The sequence below is a fragment of the Peromyscus californicus genome, unplaced genomic scaffold, assembly GCF_007827085.1.
Source record: "Peromyscus californicus insignis strain IS unplaced genomic scaffold, ASM782708v3 Scaffold_12__1_contigs__length_115047231, whole genome shotgun sequence".
Classification (NCBI taxonomy): Eukaryota; Metazoa; Chordata; class Mammalia; order Rodentia; family Cricetidae; genus Peromyscus; species Peromyscus californicus.
Window position 1 is genome coordinate 28,629,540 of NW_026294413.1, and position 24,130 is coordinate 28,653,669.

Below are 24,130 nucleotides of genomic sequence, written 5' to 3' on the forward strand. Positions count from 1 at the left end.
GAAAATACAAATGTACTAAAAATCAATGAAATGTAAATTCTATAAATTCTTATTTTATATAAAATGTTTACTTGAAGGCAATACTTTAAGCTTTTCAACTTTTTCTAGATAGGCAGCCATGCATTCAGCTGTAGAAAAAGGAGGCTGGAAAAACAAAGGAGAGCTAAGCTGTCATAACATTTTCAAGAACTCATATTCGTACATTTGGTGTGGAAAAGATGAAATCAGATATAGTACTAAAGACAAGTAACGTACTGGATAGACAGTACTAAAATTCAGAGGAAGAAGTATTTACTGTGAAGTAAACACACTGAAGGTAGCTTCTTGCACAGTGCTGGAGAGGTAAATTTAACTGTTTGGGGTTAATTTACTCCACTGAAAAAATAATAGAGAAGAATGACATGTGGAAAGGTTTTGGTGAAATTATTAAGGCCACTCCACGCTTTTAAAAGGGAGGTTTATTTTGTGGGGTAACTTACAAGTGAAGGGATAGGTAGGTTGCAGGGTCTGGGAAAGGTGTGGCCCAGTCCAGTGGTGTACTCTGGAGAACTCTGCTCGGTCTACCTCCAGTGTCCAGGGTCCAGGAACCAAGAGAGCCAGCACATCTGGATCTCAGGTCTTCAGGGTCCTCCTTTGGCCCTGCCTTGTAGGCGTGACAGTCACCAAAGCCTCAATGGGGTTGGAACTTCCAGATCAAAGCTGGAATGGCTACCCACTACAGAAAGGTGTGAGCCAGTGTGAGAGGTTTCTTCTGCTCCGCCAAGGAGCATCATATTGACTAAAGAATCAGGCTTGGAATCAAGACTATGTAACTGAGCATCTTGTATTTACACTTTATATTTGAGTGTTACAGAAGAAACAATTTAACATGATTTCATTTTGAGTGGTAATATCAATCATGAAACAATACTCTTCATTATTCAGTTCTATACATTTTGTATGAGGAATTGAATAAGGGCCATTTTTGAATCTATATTCCATGTGGTGAGAGTTGTAGGTAAAATTGCCAAGCACTTCTTTCAAAGAATTGATACATTTCAGGTAAGTGACTTCACATGTCTTTTGTATTTAGGATACACATCATAAAGTATATCATAGTTTAATTATAAATCCATTTATTTAGTCATCCACAAGAAAATAGTCCTGTAATAATATTAAAAATGAATAAAAAAGTCTTTCTTCAACAATATGTCTAGTACACACACACATACACACACACACACACACACACACACACACACACATCCCCCCCACACACACAGACATGCAGACACATGCACACACATACACATGTTCTGCTATCAATCTAAGTTGATAGCATCAGAGTTGAACAGAATGGCAAATACTACCTTTCAACAGACCTATTTACAAAGTCATTAAAAGCACATTGTAAATGTTCATGTGGAAATGGAATTGTAAGGAGAATTATCTGAGGCATATAGAATATAATGTTTCCCACAGGCTTTAGAAACCCAATAGCGCCAGGGCGGTGGTGGTGCATGACTTTAATCCCAGCATACAGGAGGCAGAGCCAGGCAGATTTCTGTGAGTTCGAGGCCAGCCTGGGCTACCAAGTGAGTTCCAGGAAAGGCGCAAAGCTACATAGAGAAACCCTGTCTCAAAAAACGAAACAAACAAACAAACAAAAAGAAACCTGATAGCAACTCAAATAATCCTCCTTTTGCATGTCTAATCCTCTTCTGGTTTGTGCATTCTCTACCTCTTGGATTACCAAATTGATGTCACCTTCTTGTCTCATGATTTTGACTATCTCTGTTCTTTGCTTCCTATTGCCTACTTCTTATTATATGTTTTTTTTCTGTTCATCTGTTTTTTGAGGAAATACTCTCCTACAGAACTTCTAAAGTGCAGAACTGTCTATAATAATAAAATCACAACAAAGAATCACATAGAAATCACATTTCTGAGCCCAGTCTCATTTGAAATTCCCTTGTCAATGGTCAGGAGAGCCCTATATATAGAAAATGACCTTTGGATTACACACTCACCCAAGGTCCAGTCAGATGAAACAAGGTTGCTAGGGAGACAAAGTGCATACAATTTTCTCTGATATGGCAGTATCCCTCTATGAACAACTGAATGAATGAAAGCTCAGCATAATTGCCATACCCAACTACAATAAGCATCAAAGCCATATACTTGTCCTCTCTCTAGTTGTGTTGTATTAATATTGATATTGCTTATTTAGTCACTCATATGTTTTAAGTTTTATTTTTCTCTCAGTTTTTTATTGATTAATATCCAATTTTTAATTGTTCTCAATTTATATACGGCACAATATTTACAGCATGTATTAATATCTTAATCTCAATTAATTTGGGTTTATAAAGTTATGCTAAAATTGCTACTTAGCAATTCGTTATATTGCCCCCTTCTTCTTATCAGTGTTAATACTCCGTTATCCCTGTGAAATTGCTATCTGTCTTTAAAATTTGTACCTCCTTATTTCTTTTTAATTTATGGTAAATGATTTCTTTCATCTCCTTCTGCATTCTCCAAGCCATCCTTCAATCTTCTTTACTTTCTTCATTCTTTCCTGCTCCTCTTCCTCCTCTTTTCCTCTTGTTTTCCTACTCTTTCTTCTGTTTATTCTTCCTCTTCTTCTTATCTTCAATTTCTTTTGTCATCTTCTTAATCTTCAAATTCTTTTTATCAGTTTTGGTCAATTAAGTATATGGCTGTGTTTCTGAGTGTTCATATGGGTAATGTGAATATCAAATACTCTAATTGCATAAAGAAGGATCAAATCCCTAGGGTTTCTTTGCACCTTTGTTTAGTAATTCACATGAATGAAAGACTGACTTCTGAATAGGAAGCTCTGATGTTGACAACTTCATTCACAGGAATCACCTGCTATTGTCCTTCAAATATAGACATCAGAGGCAAAACTTCATTTACTTCTCTTTGTACAAAAATCTCTTGAGACTGTCTTCCTTGTGGCAAATTGCCTAACTTCAGAGCTGGTGCTTAAGAACAGAAAACAATACTCGGGATGAGTGTCTATTGCTTTCTTTTAGTAATAGCTCACTGAAACTAGTCTTGACATAATCCCGATGGTCAGAGACTACTTCTGGCAAGTTCTGAACTCATATTGATGTTTCATTGATTAAAACATAAAGATGAGATGACTTACCATATGAGAACAATGAAACATGAACAGTAATAAAAAAAGAAAACAAAACATTGCGTAAATCATATTTTCCTTTTGGAACATCAGACAGGTCCATTGCCTAAGTTTTCATCTCACTCAGGAAATAACAATTCTTCATTTTATTTGTTCATTTTTTTAAATTTATTCTTTGATACTTCTACAAATACATAATGATTCTACCAAAATCTGCTTCTCAGGAAATCTCCCTCATAGGTTAATGTCTTCTTTTGTGTGTGGCTCACAGCTTCTAACTAGGATTGCATACATGAGTAAGTGTGAATATAGACAGCTTTTAGTGGGTACACCACTGAAGAAAATGACACATCCTTCTGTAACCATAGCTAATAGTCCCTTAAGAAAAGGCAGTTTCTGAAGCCCCTCCCCCATCCCTGATGAAATGTCAGTGGGCCAATATTGTGCTTATCGTGTTCCAATAACCATAGACATAGTGAGATCATAAGTTCAGATGTCATGCCAAGTCCAGACACATCCTTTGTGGGAGAGAGGCAAACATACAACAAAGACCTGGGAGCCTGACTCATCCTTACCCACTTCATTATTCCCTACTTGTGTTACACAGCATAATTTCCATGATTAAAAATGCTAAAATTGGGATATAAAATACATTTGAATGATAAATTTGAAGTGAAATACATAAAATTAAAAATAAAAGTAAAAAAATTTTTGACCAGGTTGGAGGGATGGCTCGGAGATTAAGAGCACTGGCTGTTCTTCTAGAGCACCTGAGTTCAATTCCCAGCAACCACATGGTGGCTCACAACCATCTGTAACGAGATCTGGTGCCCTCTCTGGCCTGCAAGCAAACATGCAGGCAGAACACTGTATATATAATAAATAATTTTATATGTAAAAAAAGGAAACTTTATACTTAAAAAAAGAATAATTAAATAGATAAATAAAAATTAAAAATAAATTTGACCTATCAACCATTTTTATCTTGGTTTCCTAATATATATTTGAATATATTAATACATATATTCATAGTTTATGAGCTCACAAGAATAGTTTCATTGTTAAGAGATGACAAAGTGCTTAAAACATTTCATAGCTTTCAATAAATTAAGAAATTACCTTCTGCTAGATAAACTAGCCTATGAAAATTATATGAATATAAACTTTGTGGTATCAGAGGATCCATTGGTCTGCCTGGGGAATATAACTAATTAAGTCAATGTGTTTTCAATTAGCTACAAGTTTTTACTATAATATGAACATCTATAAAACATATAGTTATGAAAATTTTATCTTTTGCATATTTTGTATTACATAAAACTTTATAAGAAAATACTTCATAATTTACATAAAGTTTTTTTGATGAAAAACATTGAGTAATATATTGACTGGTTAATAAGGATTTCCTACATATCAGTAGACTATACATGAGATATATGAAGGCGTTTTACTCTTGTGTGATTTGATTTTATATGCAACACAATAAACAGATTATTAGAGTGGAATTGCTTATATTAAAAATCATTTATTTTTAATTTAGAATTAGGAAATGCTCATTTTAAGCAGTATATTTCAAGCCAGCATTTCAGTCTCATTAATTTGTCCCTGATTTCTCTTGACAGACATTAGTTTAATAGTTTTTATAGTTCTTCCACATGCCTTTAATTCCAGCCTCCCGAATTTTCAAATTTATTTTTCATTATTGTCTTTTTTGATTTTTTTCAAAATGTGTTGTTTTCTTAATGTTTTTTCTTGCTTCCTTCAGTCATTTATTTTTTTTAATCTTTGCTCAATATTATTACTTGTTCTGTTAACCTATAAAAATACTTTAAAAACAAAGCTGATTTACAAATTGATCAGTTTCCAAAATGCATGTCATAGAAGACCTGGGATGTCAATATAATTATTTCTGATGCAAGAATCATATTCTTTTTTTATAGAGCAAGTACTAATTACTAAGTACACAGTAGTTTACCTTATAAGCATTTATGGTATTTCTTTACTTTAAATAACCAATCAAAATTCTACTAACTTACCAGTACAGAATGAAAGCCCACCAGAAAGCTCCCAAATGATCCCACACAGAGTTTTGTTCTTAATTATAAATGCCCGGCCTTAGCTTGGCTTGTTTCATGTCAGCTTTTTTTAACTTTAAATGAACCCATCTGACTTTTGCCTCTTAGATTTTACCTTTCTCTATTTTTGTATACCTTTCTTTATTACTCTGTTGCTGGTTGTGTAGCTGAGTGGCTGGTCCCTGAAGTCCACATCCTTCTCTCGCTTCTAGATCTCTTCTCTTCCATATTTCTCCTTCTATTATTTTTCTGCCTGCCAGCTCTGCCTATCCTTTCTCCTTCCTCACTATTGGACATTCAGCACTTTATTAGATCTTTAGGTGTTTTAGACAGGCACAGTAACACACCTTCACAGAGTTAAACAAATACAACATAAACACAAGTAATACACTTTAAAATATTCCCCGACAAGAAAGTTTGCAAATAATCATGATACATCAACACATCGAAATGTAGATAGATAGATAGGTATATATACCTATATAAATACATATACAGATATGTAGATAGTATCCCATGATATCATTGTCCATCTGTAATCTCCCAAACTACCTTGAGAATAAATAGGGAAAATGAATCTGATTACATCCCTTTTAAGTCATTAAAAGGAGCATGAATAAAATTGTGGAAATTTATGAAACAAAAGTTAATAATCAGAAAGGTTGATCTCTCACTCCTGTCCAAGAAATCAATATAGAAAAGTAACATAATTGGAGGGATTTTTATTGTAAGATAAATGTATGACTTTTAAAATGAGTAGTCCAGAAAACAACCTAAAAAATGAGATAAAGGTAGAGCAAGCTCCCTCAACTCATTTCAAGTTTAATAACATTGAGGTTATAACATGTTCCATGACATTTGTGGTTTTGGGAAGGAGCAACTAAAGCTAATCTGAACATGACCTTGTAAAAACCTCAGTGAAGTAAGAAAAATAAAATGTTCAAGGGAAATACAAACTGGGAATTTTACGCTTTTATATTTTCAATATCAAGTCTAGCTGTCAGGAAGTATTGAATGCCTGTTTAAATTTTGGAAGGCAAAGGTTTTAACTTTGCTCATGATGAACCAAGCCAATTCTCAGGAGTGGAGCAAGAAAAGACATCCTAAACCTAAGCTATCTCAATTTAATGAAAGATGAATGTGAACTTTATAATCCTCCCTCAAACATAAAAAAGAGGGAGGGGAGGGATAAGGAGAAAGAATGCGAATGTAGTTTCTCATGGGAAAGATTTCAGAATATTTTAGTGATTCCACTAGTAAGATCCAAAGATCTTCCAACTCTCATCTGCTGTGCAGTCATAAGATTGTTGACCAAGCTGTCAGTAGTAGAAAAACCACTAGCATATGACTCCCTCCCACTTACAAGGCTTTGATAGCCCAACTTTGTCTCTGAATTGTATTTGTTGCTTGAATGAATTCTGATACCATATCTTAACTATTGCATTAAGCTGGAGTTAACTTACTAAAAGAATCTGTGGTTGGTTATTTAAAACAGAGGTGGGAATAAGGTAAGGTGGATTTTACTTACATCTGGAAGTGTTCCTGTGTTAGGGAAACAAAACTAATCAGTTAAATAAACTCTTGGAAAAAATATATGTTAAAATAATAAACATTGAAAATTCTGTTGAGAATATAATTTTCTTGAATACTTATATGTATATATTTCAGAAGAAATAGGACTAAAACTAATGTTTATCATCAGTACTTTGCATAGCTTTTTTATTTATTTTATTTATTTATTTTTTTTTTGGTTTTTCGAGACAGGGTTTCTAACAACAGAGAATACTGCTAGTAATGAATGCACTGAGCATTTATCAGCCAAAAAATAAACCTGTTTGTGTCTACTACAGCTCACTGGGATAGAAAAATCTCATTCTAGTCTGTCAGTTTTCATTCTCTTAAAAAGAGCACCTGGTTCAGAGTAGACACTGTTTCTGTAATTACTTGCATGTATGATTGTTCTTTTTGTGTCTCTTTTACTTAAAGAATAGCATTGCTTACTAGACCAGATTAACCTATTTCTTTATAAAGGTTTCCCACAGAAGATTTGCAAGACTTTACAAGGAATAGATTTTAATGTAGTACATTCAATATCATGTATTAAATGTTAAACACATATAAAATGGGGAAAAGTAGTTTAAGTATACAGCTAAAAGAAATGACTCTTTGATAACATATGCCATTTTGTTCTGTTCAGACCACGTAATCATATCCTACAGATGAGTATTCACACAGACCCACTATTTTGCTCCCTATCCATGTCTCACTCATTAAAAACAGAATATTATGAAAGTAATATTTTAGAAACTATAGCTCCACAATCTTTATCTATGGCTTAAACAAAATAGTATTTTCTTATTACTCATACAGAAGAAATTAAAACAGGTATGTCAGTTCAAAGTCTATTTTGGAGTCACTATTTATTTTTGCTCATTTACTAGATACTTGTGAAAATATAATTTATTAATAATCCTACAATAAGATAAATAAAACCAAATGTAAAGTATCCAAGAATACTATAATTTCTTCATACACTGATTAACTATAAATTGGAAATGAAAAACCTTAGATATTTGGTATTCTGTAACTCCAATGTTGTGCTTCCTTTTGAATACCTAGCTTGGATTTTTCCTGATGTTTTCATTGATTTGTGTTCTTGTTCAAGGAAGCCTTTATGGAAGAGTTTTTAATTATTTACTCTTACCATAAAATTATCTAATAAAAATGTCAAAATACTAATCAGATGTGTCCTCTAGTGCAAGACTATTATAGGAATAATCAATGGCTTTTTTATTAGATTAAAGTAATACATAGGAGGAAATTATTCCTACCACTGTAAAACCACATTTGTATTTTGTGGTTTTCTGTTGGTTTGTTTTTTCTTCCCCTAGGGTTTAACTAGGTTGTACATGTTATGTGATCATAGCTTTGAAACCTTCTGATATAGCCTCGTGGGCTCATCAGTGAGTAAAGCACCTGAATATGATGTCTTCTCCCACCTCAGAGCCCCTCCACCAGCTAGTTGACTGTTGGTGACTCTATATCTCCATAAACCCATTGCCATAAAGTGCAGCTATTATGAGTTCAATATTTACCTGACCTTCTCAACCTTATAAAGTGGTATTTTGTAGCACTTCTCGCTGTGTTTCTACTCTTTCTCCTTCAATGTTTCGTAAACCTTACAGGACTGTTGTGAATGTCTGATTTAGGGCTGATTCCTGGAGTTGGGTAGGTGATACCTGGCAGTGACTTGTTCCTTTGTCTCTCTGATATTTCAACATTTACCCCAATATTTGGCTCCAGTTTTTTTTTTTTATTAAAAAAAGACCATTTTTGAAATTTGAACAACGGATGTATGAGATCATTGATATCTAACTCCCCCAGAGGCCTTCATATTACTTCCTAGAACTTTGAAAGTAGACAGCATGGAGTAAATTTTCAGATCATATTAACTTTGCACCTCTGTATTCAACTTGTGTCTTCAGGAATAGGATCTTATGAATTAGTTATGATAAGCGATGATTAAGGGATCTCTGGGTCATCTGTGACTAACTCCTGCAAGATTATCCAATACCTCAAAACACACACACACACACACACACACACACACACACACACACACACACACACACACACATGCATGCACACACAATTTCTCTATAATGACCCCTATCTTCTAGAACTGACATAATCTAGCATTGAAATGTATCTTCCTTTAAATATAGTTTTTCAGTTGGGCTACCAGATAGTAAATATTCTGTGTAGTTTCTCCATACCCCCTTCAATGTTATTTTTCTAACTCTTATCCTTTCTTCTCTCGAACCCTCTAACCCTTGTTTACACCTTTCCACCCCACTATTCCCTCTCTCCCCCTTCATTTTGACTATATACTAATGTGCTCATTCCCTTAAGGTAATACTTCCCACAACTATTCTGTTTCCTGTGTGCTGCTTTCTGGAGCTACATGAAGCTGAATACGCAAGGCTAAAGAATTGAAGTTAGGACCTAATATGAGAGAGGACATGAGGTGCTTATATGTGTTGGCCTACATCGTCTCTAATTATGTGGTCTCTAGTTTTATCCATTTAACTCTAACTTTCATTTTCATTTATTAATTATATTAAAATTCCATTGTGTTATATACCACATGTGCATTATCCATTAGTCATTTGATGTACACCTAAACAAGTTATTTTTCCCAGTGTTTTGTTTTGTTATTTCCAGAAAAGATCTCACTATGTAGCCAGGCTGACCTCAAACTCACAGAGATCCACCTTCCTTTGCCTCCAAAATGGTGGGATTAAAGATAAGCACTTCTACTCCTGACTTCATTTTCTAGTTTTTAGAGGAGAACTTCAATGACCATGTATGTGAACATTTCTCTTCAATGTGTTATAATTTTTTTCTTATTTTTCTTTTTTATATTTTTTATTGTTTAAAACTATTTTTATTTTTGAACATATTTCACAAATATTGTTCCCCTTCCCAAAAGCCTTCCAAATCCTCTTCCCTTAACTGCAATTCAACTTTAAATTCTTCCTAAAAAATAAATCCCAATAAAATAACAAATCCCTCAAAACCAAGAAAACAAAAATAAAAGCACACCCATAAAAAAGTAAAAACAAAACACCAAACCATGACAAAATAAAAGCACACACACACACACACACACACACACACACACACATATACATGGAAAATGAAAAGTGGAATCCATTATATATTTTTCAACTAATCATGAAGTCTATTCTGGAATGGTTAATATACCTAGTGTCACTCTATTGAAGAATGATTTTTCCTCTCCAAATAAGTGTAAGTGACGGTTCAATGCTAACCTTTACCCTTGTGGCTAGGTTTTCATTCATTAATTCACTCTTTTTTTTATAAAAATGTAACAAAATTAAAAAAATAATACAATGTGCTGTGAGTTTTCTTGTGATGTCCTTGGCCCCTCTGGCTCCCATAATCCTTCCTCCCCTTCTTCTACAGGATTCTCTGAGATCTGCCTAACGTTTGACCATGGGTCTCTGCATCTGTTTCTACCAGTTGCTGGGTGAAGTCTCACTGATGACTAGGAAATGATTTATGAGTATAGAAGAATATACACAGAATCAATGAACCTGGGCTTATAGGAGCTCACAGAGACTGAACTGCCAACCAGATAACTTACATAGGATTGACCTAGGTCCTCTGTATATATGTTACAATTGTGTGGTTTGATCTTCTTGTGGGAATCCTATCAGAGGGAGCAGGGGCTGTCTCTGACTCTGTTACCTGCTTTTAGGATTCTTTCCTCCTACTGGGTTTACTTGTCTATCCTTAATAAGAGAGGAGGTTCCTTGTCTTATTGCAACTGGTAGTGCAATGGATGGCTGATGTACATGGGAGGCCTGGCCTTTTCTGAAGAGAAAGGAGGAGTAGATGGAGGTAGGTTGGGGGAGAGACTGGGAGGAGAGAAGGAAGGGGAGACTGTGATCAGGATGGAAAAAAATTAATTAAGTAATAGTAAATAAATTTTACCAGACACAGAATCCCAGCAAAAAAATTGAAATAAATCTGTGGAAATTTATTAATTACTATTATTAATAATAATAATAACAATAACAGTATAAAATAATACTATCACATAAACATTAGACAAAATCCACCAACAGACTAGAAAAGAGACCAAGAGAAAACACAAGAATCAGAAACCTACTCATTCACACACTCATAAAGCCCATAAAAAATGCTCAACTGGAAGCCATAGTATTGGCCAGAGGACTTCATGGAGGTCTGTGGTAGCCATGTGCATACTGCTTCTGTCTCTGTGAGTTCATCCAAATGTTGCTCATACGGATTTAGAGAGACTTATTTTCTTGGTTTCCTCCAGAAAAGAGAACTTGCAGTATTTTCTGAATGCACAACATCTGGTTGATAGTAGATTGGTTTATTTAATTATGCAATTTCATGACACATCAAGAAATATAAGTGTTTGAAAATTGATTTTTCTTTTGTTTTATGGCTGTTATATTTTATTTAAACAGCAGTCCTAATATTTGTTTTCTTTAACATGCTTTTTGATTTTTAGGTCTATTATTAAAGCTTTATATTTTATGAAAACTATTAATTACACATAACACAATCCAATTAAATATTTTAAGATCTTACATTATTCCACCATGACAATTATAAATGTTTTGTTTTTTGCTAGTCAGTATGGATTGAAATCTATTGTTCTTTGTGTATATATTATGGCTTCCATTTTTGTACTTATAAAGGATTCCTGTGTGTATCAACATGTCTTTCTGTCTATATGTTTCTTGTGTTTTTGCTTTGTCTCATTTTCTTCCTCTTGTTTTTTCCTTGCCTGTTCTGATTTGTTTGTTTTTACATTATTTTATTTTATTATTATTCTTTAGATGTTTGTTTTTTAAAGAGAGACAGAAAAGGGGAGGGTTTGGGTAGGGGTAGGAGGGTAGGATATAGGAGGATTTGGGGGAGGAGAAACAGTGAGTTCTAAGAATCTAAGAATCTATTCCTCAGGAAAAAACCTAATTTCAATAACAGAAATATATTGACTGTTGAGCAACATCAAGCAGTAACTCCACATTGTGTATTAAGTAAGTGTGCAATGCTGACATTATTAGACAGAAGTTAAGAAGAAAGAATGAGGACCCGGATAGTGGGATAAACAGAGCAAGAAGGAAATGGATAGAGACAGATGCAGACTATTGTTTGTTCTTCCCAGGACACTTTTGAATTTGATCTTATTTTTGACTGTCAGTATCTGAAGTCACATTAAGTTAATACTTACAGTAACACTAACAACGGAATGTCAAAAGCCGACACTATCACCTTAAACACTGTTTCCCATTTAATTTTCACAACAGCCCCTTGAGGTATTATTTTTTTACCACAGCTTTAAAAACAAGAAACTGGAGGTCAGAGAAGGAGATATTTATCCATGCTTACAAGGATGCTCAGAAATCTGCAAAAAATTCTGTGCTCCTGTGATTGTGATTTCTTCTTGAAAAAATTAAACAGCTTCTCAGGTTCTGGCCCAGGGAATACCATGTACATCATTTACTCCCAAACACTGAGAAAATACTTAAGGGATATTTTAAATTTGAGTGATATGCCCCCAGTCACACTGAAAAATAGTGGGCAGTCTGCAAGAAAACGCATTTCCAAGATGGAAGAGAAGTTGCTTCAATTTCTCTAATTTTTTTATGTTTATTTTTGTCACTAATAGTTAAACCACATCATGTCCTAGTTAATCATTCTTACCACTGGCATACTTCAAAAGCTGCTGTTTATGTTGACTTTTAAAATGATTTATTATTATTATTATTATTATTATCATTATTTTTATTTATTATTAATTACATGCTGGCCACAGTTTCTTGTCCTTCTTCCCAGTCTCCCCAACAGCCCCCTCTCCTCCTCGGTTTCTATTCAGAAAAGGACAGGCTTTGCTTGGATATAGGCCAAATATGGCATATCAAGTTACAGTAAGACTAGAGTCCTCCCCTTGTTCAAGACTGGACAAAGCACCCCAGTATGAGGAAGAAGGTCCCACTAGCCAGCAAAAGACTCAAAGACAGCCCCTGCTCCCATTGTTAGAAGGCTCACAAGCAGACAAAGGCAGCCCCAGCTCCCATTGTTAGAAGGCCCACAAGAAGACAAAGGCAGCCCCTGCTCCCATCACTAGGAGGCCCACAAGCAGACAAAGTTACACAAGTGAAACATGCAAAGGACCAATGCAGTCCAATGCAGGCTCCCTAGGTGTCCATCCCGTTTCTGTGCATCCCTATGAGCCCAGGTTAGTTGACTCTGTGCTGTCCTTGACTGCTGTGGCTCCTATAATCCATCCTCCCCTTCTTCTGCAGGATTATCCAAGCTCTGCCTAACTTGGGCTGGGGGGGTGGGGTCTCTGCCTCTGTCTCAATCAGTTGCTTCTCCAGGCAGTGCTAGGTGTGGGCTAACTCTCATGGCCTGGGTCTCAGGCTGGACCAGTTATCGGTTGACCACTAACACAATTTCTGCAAGACCTTTATCGCAGCATATCTTGCAGGCAGGCAGAATTGTAAATTGAAGAGTATATCACTGGGTTGGTATCCTAATCCCTCCACTGGAAGTCTTGTCTGATTACTGGCCAATTTCTGGCTACATATCCCTTATTGCTTAGTTAGGGTTAACCCTTGTCAGATTCCCGGAAGTTTCCATTGCATTAGGTTTCTACCTCACTCAAAAATGCTCCCCTTTTCCAGCCATCTCTTCTAGTATTCTCTCCCTCTATCCCTCCAAAAGATCCCTCCTCTTTCCATCTCCACCAGCTCCCAGTTCTCCCTTCTCGGGAAGACTAGGGAGACAGAAGCAGGCTGATCTCTGTGAGTTTGAGGCCAGCCTCGTCTCCAGAGTGAGTTCCAGAACAGCCAGGGCTACATAGAGACCATATCTGGTAAAACAAATGAGCAAACAAACAAAAGAACAACAACAATGAGAAACATACAAATTATGTTAAATCTCATTTGTTTCATTTTAATTAAACACAAATGCCCTTGTATGGTGGGGATAAAAGTAGAAAATCTTTTAAATTTTTCTTTACTTCCTCTCAAAATATGATTATTTAATGTCTAAAGTGGACTATGCTGTAAAATGACTTTGTCTATCTTAACACAAAATGTGAAAGTCTGATGATCTAATATTATTGCATTTTTTTATGACTTAACAATTTATTTATAAATATTACACTAGTAAAATGTTATAGATGACAAAATTTTGTAAATTTATTTGCTGTCATATTATTATGTCTGTATATTTTAACTCACAAATGATCCTAATTTTATTTTATTTTTTTATTTTATTTTATTTTTTTTTTCGAGACAGGGTCTCTCTGTGTAGCTTTGGTGCCTGTCCTGGATCTCACTCTGTAGACCAGGCTGGCCTTGAACTCACAGAGATCTGCCTGGCTCTGCTTCCTGAGTGCTGGGATTAAAGGCGAGTGCCACCACTGACCTGCAGTCCTAATTTTATTTTTCAGTAAAGGAGTAAAAGTCACATGTTGCAACATTCTCATCATTAAAAAGAATTCATGCAATATTATTAAAGAGACCTCATAATCTAATTATAAGGACTCAATTCACTCCACTGTTTGCCTTTCTTTTAAAAAAATCTGTTTTTCTTTCTAAACTTTCTGAGATACTTTTGACTAGTAGCAGCTTAAGTGACGGTGTGCTAATAAGATCAATTGGGGCCTCGACATTGTGAAGCTGGCAATGACAGACAAGATTCCTCTGTTGAGAAGTGTAATCTCAGCCTTCAAATCTAGGCATTAATAAATGGAATAATTGCCTGTCAGCATGCTTCTAAAATATTTAAGATGCAGAGATAAGGAAGAGGAGCTCATTAAAAATAAATTGTGCCAGTTGGTCCTTTTTGCTTGAAGTGAATTCTGAAGACAATAAGAAATTATTGCTAATGTTAGAAAATGTAGATGTAGATAAAGAAGGCATCTGTCTTCCTTTTTTTCTATGGAATGTGGAAGTTCTGAAAGTTGAACAGTGTTAACTGATTGCTTATGCATAGAGAACAGACCAACAAGCTCAAACCTGCAGCACTGAGCAAAAAAAAAAAAAATAAATAAAATGTTATGCATAGAAAGTCAGTAGATTCAGGTGGACATAAGACTTCTGAAACACCAAAATGGCTGTAAAAACAGCTAGCAGTGCTGACCAGTGCTCTTTTGATTACCAAATAGTCCATCAGCATAATTAGCCAGCACCAGACATGCCTCCTAGATGATAACACATAAGACTATTCTTTTGCTTTTACTTGCTTTATTCACCTATTTGTATAACATACATAAACTTATCTAGAAGGATTAATAATAAATAATATTATTAAGATCTTATTCATTATTTCTTTATGTAACAATTAATTATTAGTTTAGTCATTGTTTTTACTTCATCTTCACAAGACCAAAGTTAACCTGAAGATTATTGTGTGTGTGTGTGTGTGTGTGTGTGTGTGTGTGTAGGTGCATGTAAACATATGGTGGTACTTTATTTGTACTGAAATGTGATTTTAATTGTATGTTAATAAATAAAGTTGCCCGGGGGTCAGAGCTATTAGAGCCATAGCAAGAGCATGGTGGTGGTGGCGCATGCCTTTAATCCCAGCACTTGGTAGACAGAGCTAGGTAGATCTCTGTGTGTAAAAGGATACAGCTAGCATTGGAGACACACGCCTTTAATCTCAATCCCAACCATAGAAGACCTGTAAGTCTCTACAGACAGGCAGTGACGAGGCAGTCATGTGTTTGGGTTTACAACCAATGAGAAGGCAGAACCAAAAGTCTTTATAAAGACAAACACACAGGAAGTAGGTCCTTTTCGGAGAGCTCTCTTGGCTGAAGAGGATCGCTGAAGCAGGAAGGGTGAGGCTCTTAGCTCTGACCTTTTGACTTTCTTCTCTGAATCAGCTCTGTGTTTCTTATTTAATAAGACGGTTGGTTATATCTACATAAACATATGTAAATAGATGTATGGAGGCCAGTGGTCAATCTTTGGTGTGTTCTTAAGGGGCCATCCATCATAATTTCCATTTTAATAAGAAATTATATGCGTTCAGTATATACAAGTGTGTGTGTGTGTGTGTGTGTGTGTGTGTGTGTGTGTGTGTGTGTATGTGTGTATGTGTGGGTTTGTGTGTGCATGTGCATGTGCATGCAAGCACACTTTCCATAGCATTTCTGTAGATTTCAGGGGAGAACTTGTGAGAATTGATTTTTTCCTTCAAACATTTCGGTTCCAAGGATCAAAATCATGTCACCAGGCTTGGTGGCAAGCACCTTTTTATCTTGGGCCCATTCTGTTTTATGAGACAGAAGCTTTCTCTGGCTTGAGACTCAAAAATATGTGAAGCTGACTGTGTATATAACTGAATAGAGAGCCCCAGTGCCCTTCTCCACCTTCCTAGCATTAGAATGACCATTGTACACCATGACACCCAGGTATTTGCATAGGGGGGTGAGAACTGAACTTCACTCTTCATGCTTGCATAGCCAGGACTTTTCCAAGTGATCAGTCTCTCCAGTCGCTCCAAGCTGATTTTAAGTTATCTATGAAAAATATAAACTCTTCCATATAGCAATTATAAGCAGTCAAAATTTCCTCCTTATCTTTTTTTCTTTTTACTATTCTAATTTTGTTATTCAGCTTTGGTACTAGACTAAAAGAGTTTATTTAATACACATTATACTGTCAAACTGGAAACATCATAAAAGTATCCATATGCCTTAATTGTGAAAGGTATTCCTCCATCTATGCTGATCCTCCTCAGTCTGCTACATAGAAAGCTCTTACTTTTCTGTAGTGGTGTCCCATGTGTTCCTGCTGTGATTTATCATGTGGTAATAACTGTGGCCATACATTGTAGATATTAAACTTAGTACCTTTCAGACTTCCTCTGTTAGCTTCTAAAAGATTATATCATATTTGTTTTTACTTAGTGTCTCAATCTTACAATCACATTGCTGCTTTACTTTATAACTCTGCTAAACAATCAAAGAAAGTATTTAAATAAATCCTAAGCCAATCATAGTGGCACATGTCTTTTTATTATTTTATTTCATTTTATTTATCCCAGCACTTGGGAGGTAGAGTCAGCCAGATCTCTATGAATTGGAACCCAGCCTGGTCTACATGTGCCCTGCAGGTCAGCCAGGGCTGTATAGAGATACTCTGTCTCAAAAACTCAAAATTAAAACCAAAACCAAAACCAAAGTAGAGACAGAGAGAGAGAGAGAGAGAGAGAGAGAGAGAGAGAGAGAGAGAGAGAGAGAGAGAGAGAGAGAAACCCTAAAAAAATGTTACCTATGAAGATAAGAACAATACTTTTTCAAACAATTTCCACTTGTATATAAAATTCAACTTTTTGAATTTTAGTCAGAAAATCTTAGGATAAACTGAAGACACCTCATTTTGATTAAGGAATAATGAATAACTGACCAAAGTACAATAGCATATTAACTAATGAAGGTATTAGTAATGAAATCAATTAGGAAATGAAATAAATGGAAAGGTTTACAAGATAAACTATTTCTGTTCATGTGCAAAATAGTTAAACTCAGAGAGTAATTAAAATTTATAAGGAATGAAGTCTAGAAATGTTGGACAGGCTGTTATTTACCTTACACTTGGTAACATATCTTCTTTAATACTTTAGCTTTCGGTTTTAGCCAGAATATGCTTGCAATTTTGTTTTCATATACACATAAAAAATGTAATGAAGATGATTGACTTCATTACTTATTAAATCTTCGTGACTAATCTAGCAGACTTTCTACAACTGAAGTATAATGTTCACTATATTATGTCAGAGAATTGAACATTCTAGGACTTAGGATATGTTTCGGTTGGTATAGAATTTGCTTGGCATGCACAGAGCCCCATATTTGATCCCAAACACTGTGCAAAACAAGTGTTTTATGGCATTTCATGACTATAATTCCAAGGTCACACTCACCATAGATACACAGTCAATGAGAGGGAATTCATTCATTTACTGTGACCATGGGACACTTAAATGAAATAACTAAAAAAAAATCGATCTTACATAAGGAATTGGCTAGCAAAATGGCTTGGTTGACACAGTAATTGCGTCTACCAGGATGGAAGGAGGGAATGAACTGCCTAAAGGTGTTCTCTGAGTATGGAGGTCATGTGCGTGCATGCACTCTCACACATATCATATACATAAACATTGAGTTAAAGTGTCACAGGGGGATGTGGGGATGCGAGGTGGATTGAGAAAGAAGGCTGAGGGGTGGAAGGAGGGAGGAGGGGGGATCTGTGGATAGTATGTGGAGTGAGTAGAAAATTTCTTAATAAAGAAAAATAAAAGAAAAAAAAGCATTGAGTTAAATATGACATTTTCCTTCTAAATAGCCAGAAAAATGTCTTAAATACAATATGAAGTCTTGGAATGATTTACTTTTATTTTTTTAAATTGTGTGAATATGTGTGTGTTTGTGTGTGGTATGTATATGTGAGTGCAGGTGTCCACAGAGGACAGAAGTATCAAGTTCTCTGGGAGTGGGAGTTACAGGTGGCTGTGAGTAGATAGCATGGATGTTGGGGACCAAACTGGAGTCTTCTATAAAAGTAGAAATGTGCTATTAACTATGTATCCATCTATCTATACAGCCACTTAGATTCTTAACTACAGTATTTTCACTTAATATTTTTAAAATTAAAATAAAAGAATTTACTTAATGAATATTATGAATCAAAACAATGCCTGATCTTACAATTCAGATACAATTAAGAGAGTTTAATTTTCTTTTTTTTTTTCATTTTTCTTTATTAAGAAATTTTCTACTCACTCCACATACCACCCATAGATCCCACTTCCTCCCTCCTCCCACCTGCCAGCCCTCTTTCCCAAGCCACCCCACATCCCCACATCCCCCAAATCAAGGTCTCCCATGGAGATTCAGCAGAGCCCGGCACACTGAGCCCAGGCAGGTTCAAGCCCCTTCCCACTGCACCAAGGCTGCAGAAGGTATCACACCACAGGCACTGGATTCCCAAAAGCCTGCCCATGTACCAGGGACTGATCCTGATCCCCCTGCCTGGTTGCCCCGAACAGTTCAAGCCAAACAACTGTCTTCCATATCCAGAGGGCCTAGTACAGTCCTGTGGGGGCTCCACAGCCACCAGTCCACAGTTCATGGGCTTCCACTAGTGTGGACAGTTGTCTCTGCACATCCCCCACCTGCAGTATCTCTCCTCTCTCTCATTGGTTGAATTCCCAGAGCTCAGCCTGGTGCCTCGCCATGGATCTCTGCATCTGCCTCCATCAGTCATTGGACAAAGGCTTTATGATGACAGCTAGGCTATTCACTAGACTGGTCACCAGAGTAGACCAGTCCAGGCACCCTCTGGACCACTGCCCACAGACTAGGAAATTTTTTGAAAACTTGTTTTTTTTTTTTCCCCTTTTCTTTTAAACAACTGCCCTAAATGTTCTATGCCTTTAGGAGTATTATATATGTCACTTCAAACAACAGAACATGACTTATTATTCTAGATTTGAATTTGCTTAATTAACAGAATCTCTCATTCTTCCTTTATTTTCAATTGTTGAATTCTTGTTCTAGTGCACATGCATAAAACTGGGGACCACTAGATCTAAATCACAGTTGTAGGTCCTTTGTGAGATGCAAAGATTAACCAGGAAAAAGAAGCCTTGTACTAAGTGATTCTGCAATGTCTTAGAAGACATTCATCCTCTTTCCTTAATGGAACTTAGAAAGCAATGTATCTAGTTAACCTCAACTGTCAACCAGACACTAACCTTGAGTCACATTGGAAGACATAACTTGAACTGAGGAATACCCTCCACCAGATAGGCTTGTCAAACCTTTTCTTTTCTTTTCTTTTTTTTTTTTTTTTTTGATGGTCAATTGATGTGGGAGGGACTAGCCCCCACTATGGGTCGTGTCATTTCTCTGCAAATGAGCCTCGGCTGTATGAATTAGGAGCAAGCCAGTAGTTAATATTGTTTGTTGGTTTTTGCTCCAAGCTCCTGTCTTGCATTCCTGTCCTAGTGTTCCTAGATGGTTGACTGTAACCTATAAGATGAAATAAAAACTTTCCTCCCCTGGTACCTTTTATGTTTGGTGTTTATCACAATAAGAAAAAGCAAATTAGAATAAACCACACACACTATTACCAACTGGTTATTGCATTTTCTGCAACTTGGTGAGAAAGAAAATGATTGATTTGTAGATTTAAATAAAGAGTTGAAGAATGGGTGTGTATTTCAAATACTTTTAACAAAGTGGGAGAATTTGCCTCAGTGAAGGATACATTATAAAAATATGAAAAATGATGTTAAATTCCATTGCATTGCAAGTATTCTATCTTACCTATTTGAATAATTTATGAATCTACTAGTCATAGATATAACTTGGAATGAAGCTTGAGGATGAGTATTATGCAATATATAACATTAAACTGATGTTTTTCTTTAGTGTTATTCTTACAGTGGAAAAATATTTGCAGTTTTCAGCAGCAGTATGTCATACTTCATGCCACTACAAGTTTAATTTGGCTCATTAATAAAAACTCAGTCGAGCAGTCAGTCTTTCTGCAAGTTCCCACTGCACAGGCGGAAGACTGGAGCAATCAAAGCTAGCCTGCAACACAATGTTGGGAACATCCTATAGAGGGAAACTCCGGCCAAAATCATTTCAGTGACAACTGATGTCTGGCTTTCCCTGGTTTTAGTCTTCAATATTTTCTTGTAATACTAAAGAAAGAGTTTCCATGTTTTTCAACAAAAAATGATAAAATCTTCTTGGATACTTAATAATTTTTGTTAAGAATGTGTTCCACTGAACGTGATCAAAAGTTATTGTAGAATGATGAAGGCGTAGATGGGGCACCTCAGGGAAAGCTTGTTAGATTTGATTTTCTATTTCCTAAAATGTGATTTGTTTTTTATTATTTTAAGTGGACACTTACTTCTGCAACAGATAAATAATTTTAAGAAACCTATGCCCGAGACAAAAAAAAAAAAAAAAAAAAAAAAAATGTTAGATAACGCCTAGGTGTGAGCTCCTAGAATCCCAAGGGAATAAACTGGAGAAAATGTGTAACAGTATCATAAGAGGTTGGGGATGCCTGAAAATCCACTGTATTAACAGCAAAGTAAAGTCAAAGCTTTAAAAGTGGAACAGGAGAACTTCCAGAGGCTCATTTCAAATGTCGACATAGGCAAAGATAGGTGTGGACTGTCCTCTCCTAATGAGGACACTTACAGACAGCCGAGAGCAAGAGTTCGTTTTTTTTTTCTTTCTTTTCTTTTTTTCTTTCTTTCTTTCTTTCTTTCTTTCTTTCTTTCTTTCTTTCTTTCTTTCTTTCTTTCTTTCTTTCTTTCTTTCTTTCTTTCTTTTTTGTTAAGAAGTTTTTTATTCATTTTACATACCAGTCACAGATCCTCCTCTTCTCCCTCCACTCCCCCGCCCCTGCCCTCCAGCTTCTCCCTCCAACCCACGCCCCATTCCCTCCTACATGAAGGTCAGGCCTCCCATAGGAAGTCAGTAGAGGCAGGTCCAAGTCCCTTCCCCTTGCCTCAAGGCTGTGCAAGGTGTCCTACCACAGGTAGTGGGCTCCAAAAAGCCAGCTCATGCATGAGAAATGGATTCTGATCCTACTGCCAGGGGGCCCCTTAAGCAGATTAAGCTACCCAACCATCTTGCTTATGCAGAGATTCTTGGAAAACCTGCAATGTTTCAGTAACAAACATAAAGGTCATTTTAAAAAGAGAAAGGAGGCTAGGCACGGTGTTGCATGACTTTAATGCCAGCATCCTGAAGGATCTCTGTGAGTTCAAGGCCTGTCTGGTCTACAAACCAAACCAAACCACCAAAAACAATAGCAAAAACAGAGAAGGAGAGGGAGAGAGAGAGAGAGAGACAGAGACAGAGAGACAGAAACAGAGAGGCAGAGAGACAGAGACAGAGAGACAGAGACAGAGACAGAGAGAATGGACTAAATGATGAACGAATTGGAAACAAGTAAGAAAACCTGCTTTCAGAACACTGTGAGAGCAGCGGTGAGACACCATTCTAACAGAGAGCCCTGCCTAGTTGTTATCATAGCTCCTTAGAGCCTTGGAATACAATAGGAATCTACTTGGCACACAATAGGAGATGAATCCTCCAAGAAGAATGCCTGTTGAAAGAGAATGAAACTTTGAATCCAAATTGCATACATCCTAAGACAAATCACTAGAGTCGATCCTAAGAGTCACACTCAGTGGGAAACACAGATACAGGACCACAGTAGGGATGGGGGCAACATTTGTAACTTTATCCATGGACACTGATTTCTTACTTCAGAAATTTCTGACTTTAGAAATCACTCATCAGGAACTCAGACACAAAATGTTCTCTGATAATTGAAAGTATGAAAAATTAAAACTGTATAATGGTTGAGTATTGTGTGAAACAGCTATACAGATATTTTTAGTTATTTTAAATTCTCCCACATATTTTGTGCAAACGTGAACTTTTTTGTTTCATCTATGGCTACACACATAACCACAGGGCACTGTAGTTAACCAGATCATATGAACTTCATGGTGGTTGGGCAAGAGCATGGCAAAGACTATTTATCATAGTATCTTGATCTTTGTTGAAAGCTGATTCTTGAAAACTATAAAAGAGGTTATGTAATAGCTCACAGTCTTCTTTCATATTTTTAATATTATAATTTAATGCCAAAGAATGGTGATCATACAGATCTCACCAAAAGAGAATCTGTTTGGATAAACTACAGAAATTCTTCCAAATGTCCAAGGGTGAAGAAAACCAAGCGTATCCTTTGTGTAAAATACCCTCAGAGAGTGAGAGAGGGTTGGCTAGTGATACAAGATCAAACACATGTCTGGATCACATTGGCATTCAGTGGAAGAGATTAGTTTGTAGTTCCATTTTTCTGTTTCGGTTACATAGCAGGATGGCATTTTTCTTCTTTTCAAAAAAGAATTCTAACTAAATATGACTTGAAGCTTTATAATGTTCTTGGTTTAGCTAAGAGTCAGTTCATATAGCACAATATTATATCATCTATTTTCAGCTTACTAAATTTTAATCAAATTGTCTTAGTTAAATGTGGCTGTTAGAAAGGGATATTAGCCGGGCGGTGGTGGCGCACGCCTTTAATCCCAGCACTCGGGAGCAGAGCCAGGCGGATCTCTGTGAGTTCGAGGCCAGCCTGGTCTACAGCGTGAGATCCAGGAAAGGCGCAAAGCTACACAGAAAAACCCTGTCTCGAAAAACCAAAAAAAAAAAAAAAAAAAAAAAAAAAGAAAGGGATATTATAAAGGTGCAAAGCTACACAGAGAAATCCTATCTCAACAAACCAAAAAAAAAAAAAAAAGAAAGAAAAGGATATTATAGACCAAGAGACTCAAATAACAACAACAACAAAAAAAAAAAAAAAAACATTTTCCTCACAATTGTGTAAACTGCAAATTCAAAGGTAGGCTATAAGCAAGGTCAGGTTACAGGGAGAACTTACTCTAGTTTATAGATGATTGTGTTCTACCTGTAGTCTCAAATATATATAGAGAGAGCAAGGACTGGCTTATAGGCCGAAGTTACTGTCCCCCTGCCCATTCACAAATAATTAAAACAGAGACATATATTTATATTATTATAAATGCCTTGCCAATAGCTCAGGCTTATTACTAACTAGCTCTCACATTTTAAGTTAACCCATATTCCTTACTTAAATTCTGTCACATGGTGGTAACTTTATTAACATGGCAATTCATCTCCTGCTTTCTCTGCATCTGACTGGATCTAGCCCCTCTTCCTCCCAGCATTCTCCTAGTCTGACTTTCCTGCCTAAACTTGTTCTGTTCAGCTATTGTCCAATCAGCTTCTTATCAAACCAATCACAATGACATATATTCACACAGTGTAAAGGAATATTTCACAGCACTGGCCTTTTCTTTATAGGTGATCTTATCACCCAGGCTCTGCTGTCTTCCTGTGTGTTCGTATGTGGATGACTGTAGAGAATTATACATGCTATATTGAAGAGGGATAGTTCATCTTTATAAATAAAACAACACACTGTCTCTTTATACCCATATGAATAAACAAAAAGCACTGCAAATACATAGTGTATTGCATCTTCTTTTTAGGGCTTTTATTTTGTTGAATCAAGATGTGGCTTTTTCTCCTTTCTTCTCTTTCATATCAGGTCACATTCAGGATCAGTCTACTGTGACCCAGTGTATAATTTTCTCTGCCCTCTCATACTCATGCTTTTCTTAAATGCATTGCTATTGAAGTTGAGATGATGAGTTCTTTAAAGTAGTTTGTTATAAAGCTGTGAGCTATTGT

At 36.0% G+C, this 24,130-nt stretch overlaps 1 protein-coding gene across 1 annotated transcript in view; it reads left to right on the plus strand.

Moving 5' to 3' along the window:
• Klhl1 (kelch like family member 1) overlaps positions 1–24,130 on the plus strand; it is a 335,255-nt gene that overhangs the window by 249,437 nt on the left and 61,688 nt on the right. The window lies entirely within an intron of this gene.